The following is a 4,804-nucleotide window of genomic DNA, read 5'->3' as shown; positions in this document are numbered from 1 at the left end:
TGTGACCCCTATCGTTCTGCTTCTTTTTCGTCCATGAACAGTCCCGTGGCTCCAGAGTCCACCATAGCGGAGACAGAGATCCATTCTTCCTGCACCTTTACACATAGCGGAATAAACAAGTGACGGGATCTGGTCAAGTCGCGCCGCTGTATGGAAGGGATGTATCCATGACTCCAGGAATCCCCTTCTTTGTTCCAGGAGTCCTTTAGTTTTCCGCCCCCTTCTCCACTGTCGCGGTGGACAGTCGACTAGGGCGCGAACGGCCTGTTCTTGTTTTCGCCGGACACTCGTGGACATAGTGTCCCTTCTTTCCGCAGTATAAGCAAAGGCCCTGTTTCCTGCGGGACTCTTTCTCCGTCGCTGTTAGACTGGCTCTGACGGCCCCGATGTCCATGGGTTCATTCCGAGGAGCCGGAAGCGGTTCGCTGGAACCGTGAAGGCCCAAAGTTGGAGGGGTCTTCTCCTTCCTGGGTCCAACCACACGACGTTCGCTTAATCGATGTTCTAGGCGCAGAGCCAGGCTGATCAGATCTTCGCAATGCGCGGGTTGGGGGTCAATCTGCACGATCACGTCTTTCAGCTCTTCGCTCAATCCCTGGTGGAATAGCGCAGTTTGTTTAGCCGGTGGCCATTTGGTTTCGGCGATAAGATGCCGGAACGCATTCAGATACTGCACGAGTCCCGTGGCCCCTTGTTTCAGCTGTAGCAATTCTCTGTCTGCTGTGTAGGAATCAGCTCTCCTGTCGAACACCTTGACAAATTCCTCCTGAAAGGCTTCCCAATCGTACAGAAGGGGATAGTCCCTGCTCACCAAAGGCACGGCCCATTGAGCCGCGTTACCGGCCAAATACGAGATCATGAATGCCACCCTCGCCTGATTTGTCGGAAAGGATTTAGGCTTACAGGAGAAGTGAAGAGCCACCTGTGTTATAAACACCTGAACCGTTGACGGGTCGCCACTGTATCTTTCAGGTGTGGCCAAGGGGATGGCTACTGGCATTTCCACCACTACCGCAGCTTGTTGTCCTGTGCTATGAGCCCCTGCATTGAAGGGATTCCGCTGCAAATGATCCATCCTAGCCTTCAAATCCGCGGCTTCTTGTTGTGACGCGGCTAACTCAGTCTGTACGTCAAGCAATGCTGCCAATACGTCGTCCATTGCCGCCATGTTACCTTCTTCAACCAGGAGATGGATTGGGTTTGTAGGTCGGATATTATGTAATCCCCTGAGACCCCGGGGTTGAGAAGGTAGAACTCTAAGACCTTACCGATCAGTACAGACGCAAACAGGCTTGTGTTTTATGGGCAAAACCCTGTTTATTCACACGAGTAGAGACCACGTAATACAGCCAGCAATAAGTCAGTGGGCTACACTCCTCTTTGTCCAACTGTCCTCTGCACGAATGCCGGTCCCGGCATTCCCCAACAGAGGACACCATGCTAAGAAGTGGCCGGCAATGCCATTCGAGTTAGAGGGTGAGAACACCGCGTCCTGGTTAATTCGTCCTCCGCATTGATGTCGGTCCCGACACCATCCAACGGAGGGCAACGTAAAGTATAGAAAAGTAAAGGTTCTTAGCCAGCTCTGAGTCCTCAAGCGTGACCGGAAAACAAAGATAAACTGTCTGTCTAATCCCACTTGTTCAGTAACCCTCGAACGGGGATAGAGGGTCTTGGTTTGCCTAGGCGCTGTTTCAGTGCGCTCGATAACCCTCGAGCGGGGACTGAAGCTCAGCTGGCCCCTTAGGGCTAGTATTCAAACGTCTTGCAAACCCTCGAGCGGGGACTGGGTTTGAAGCGCTGCTTTGCGCTTCTCCACTGGCTCGAAACCCTCGAGCAGGAACTGGGGTTAGAAGCGTCGGGGACAAAGCTTCACGCAGTTCTAAGCGCTCGAAACCCTCGAGCGGGGACTGGCGTCTGGGACAAGGCTTCGCGCAGTTCAAGTGCGTGTATCACTTGGTTGCAGGGACAAGGTCAAGTGCGCTGTTGTCTCGGCAAGGAGACGTTCCTCGGGTCTGTGGCTCACCTCGGTTGTTGCACAGCAGCCAGCTGTGTTCCCGGAATATCCGACGTCTACCTCGGCTCCTTCGGTCGGCTTTATGCCATTACTTCCGCCTGGTTGCTGTGCGCATGCGCCGCGCACAGGATGCTGGGAAATGTAGTTCCCGGCGTGTTGGCTCCGGGGCTTGTAGTTCGGGAGGGTCCTGGCTGCGCTGTCGATCCGCGTACACCGTTCTGTGTCTTAACAGTTACACACTCCTTAGTGGATTCCGACTTCCATGGCCACCGTCCTGCTGTCTATATCAACCAACATCTTTTCTGAGGCTGATGAGCATCGGCATTGGGCGCCTTAACCCGGCGTTTGGTTCATCCCTCAGTGCCAGTTCTGCTTCCTAAAAGTGGCCCACTAGGCACTTGCATTCCATGCCCGGTTCCATGCCCCGAGCCGGGCTTCTTACCCATATAAAGTTTGAGAAATGGTTGAAAACGTTTCGGCCCCAAGACCTCTAATCATTCGCTTTACCAGATAAAACTGGGGGCTCCGAGCACCACCTATCCTGAGGGAAACTTCAGAGGGTACCAGCTACTAGATGGTTTGATTAGTCTTTGCCCCTATACCCAGGTCAGACGACCGAGTTGCACGTCAGGACCTCTACGAACCTCCACCAGAGTTTCCTATGGCTTCACCCTGCCCAGGAATAGTTTACCATCTTTCGGGTCCTATCATGCACACTCATGCTCCACCTCCCCGGCAGAGCAGGTGAGATGGGCCGGTGGTGTGCCTGCCGCTGGAAGTGCAGTGGGATTCCACCTCAGCCGGCGTGTGCTGGCCCTCACATTCATTGCGCCGTAGGGTTTTGCTCGGCCATCTGACTCGCGCAAGTGTTAGACTCCTTGGTCCGTGTTTCAAGACGGGTCAGGTGGGTAACCGACATCACTGCAGACCTCTGGCACCCAGTGTGGAGCAGGGGGCCCGTGCCCCCTTCAATCGTCCCGGCGCTTCCCAAGGGGCGTCTGGGAACGGGTGCCTGGGGAGGGCACGGAGGCGGTTGAATCTCCCTCGGCCCAACGGACACGGCGAAGCTGCTGCCAGGGGGACTGTAACACCCTCTGCCAGAGCGAAGGGCCACCTGCCACCCGAAGCCTTCCTAGCTGACCCGGAGCCGGTTGCAGCGGACCACCATGGAGGAAATGTGCCCTGCAGGGGCTGTGGAGGGCCCGGCCGCCAGTCCCACGGATGGATCCGGAACTCCCGGGCCACCGACCTTCCTGCCTTGTTGAATCCTCAGGGCGGTTTGCACAGACCCCACCCATTTACCTCTCAACAGTTACACGTCCTCTTGAACTTTCTCTTCAAAGTTGTTTTTAACTTTCCATTACAGTACTTGTTGGCTATCAGTCTCGTGCCCGTATTTAGCCTTAGATGGAGTTTACCACCCGCTTTGGGCTGCATTTCCAAGCAGCCCAACTCCTAGAAGACCCGATCCTGGCATGCCAGGGGCTGCAAATGCCCTAACACCGTCCGCGGGGTGAGCCTCGATCAGAAGGACTTGGGCCCCCTGAGCAACGCCGGGGAGTCGGTCTTCTGTACGCAGGGATTCGGCACTGGGCTCTTCCCTCTTCACTCACCGTTACTGGGGGAATCTTGGTTAGGTTCTTGCCCTCCGCTTAGTAATATGCTTAAATTCAGAGGGTCGCCACGTCTGATCTGAGGTCGTAGTTGGCAGAATAACGCCGGAGCATCAAGGGGGTTGCCAGGGGAGGCCAGGCCCCTGCTGGAGCAGGGGCCTGTCATCACAGCAGCGCATGCCCTCTTTCCCCGGATCGCATCTGGAGGGGTTTCGCCCTCGCCGGGAAGCTGGCCTCGGAGGTGGGCGCCCAAGGCAAGTGCGCGCGGGCAGCCGGTGGGACACCACAGACAATCATGCATGGCACGCAGCCAGCCACCCCGGGGGTGGACCGGTCACCAGACCCCTTCACGGGGCCAGCCATGCCGGCGGCGTACCTATGTGGTACGACCCGGCAAGGGACCCTGCAATGGGTGATCGGGGGCCTGAACTTGTGGGGGAATGAAGGGGAAGCAGAGTTAACCCTGCGACTGCCCCAGCCACGTCCCAGGGAAGCGAGGAACCCGGAGCCGCAAGGTGCGTTCAAAGTGTCGATTATCAATGTGTCCTGCAATTCACACTAATTCTCGCAGCTAGCTGCGTTCTTCATCGATGTGCGAGCCGAGTGATCCACCGCCAAGAGTCACAGGCAACTTTTTGAAAACATTCACTCACCTGCGGGTGCAGGAGAGGCGGGAGGAAGCGACTCCGTCCGTCCACCACATGTGCGGCGAGACGGCCAGGGTGCCACGTTTAAGGATTCCCCTCTGGGAGTCAGACTGCACTGTTGGGAGAAAAAAAACATTGCCTGGCGCTCGGCCTGCGAGTCCACATCCCCCAACCCACCCACCAATGGTGGCGAAGCCTGACTGTGTAAAAAACTCAGAGAAAAAGGACCATCGAGAAGGGACTGAGAGGCATGTGCGTACCAGGGCCCCTTGGGGCCCCAGCCAGCAGGTCCGGGTGCTGCGGGGGCCCCGGCCGGCGGGCCTGGGTGCTGCCTTCTCTCACCTCAGCATCGCCAGACCTCACGGGGGTCTGCCTGATCAAACACAGTGAAAAAGGACCATCAGGAAGGGGCAGAGAGGCAGATGCATACTCGGGCCTCCGGGGCCACAGCCTGTCTCCGCATTTCCGGACCTCACAAAGGTCTGCCTGAGCAAATTCAGAGAAAAAGGACCATCGGGAAGGGACTG

The 4,804-nt window shown here is 56.8% G+C and overlaps 1 non-coding gene across 1 annotated transcript; it reads right to left on the bottom strand.

Moving 5' to 3' along the window:
* Nucleotides 1–4,094: 4,094 nt before the first annotated feature.
* LOC144825699 (5.8S ribosomal RNA) lies at nucleotides 4,095–4,253 on the bottom strand. The gene has a single exon (XR_013609519.1). It is a non-coding gene; the product is annotated as a 5.8S ribosomal RNA (ribosomal RNA).
* Between the last annotated feature and the right edge of the window lie 551 nt (nucleotides 4,254–4,804).

The sequence above is a fragment of the Lissotriton helveticus genome, chromosome 3_1 (genome assembly GCF_964261635.1).
Source record: "Lissotriton helveticus chromosome 3_1, aLisHel1.1, whole genome shotgun sequence".
Taxonomy (NCBI): domain Eukaryota; kingdom Metazoa; phylum Chordata; class Amphibia; order Caudata; family Salamandridae; genus Lissotriton; species Lissotriton helveticus.
The sequence above is the reverse complement of the archived record's forward strand: the minus strand, read 5'-3'. Positions and strand labels throughout refer to the sequence as shown.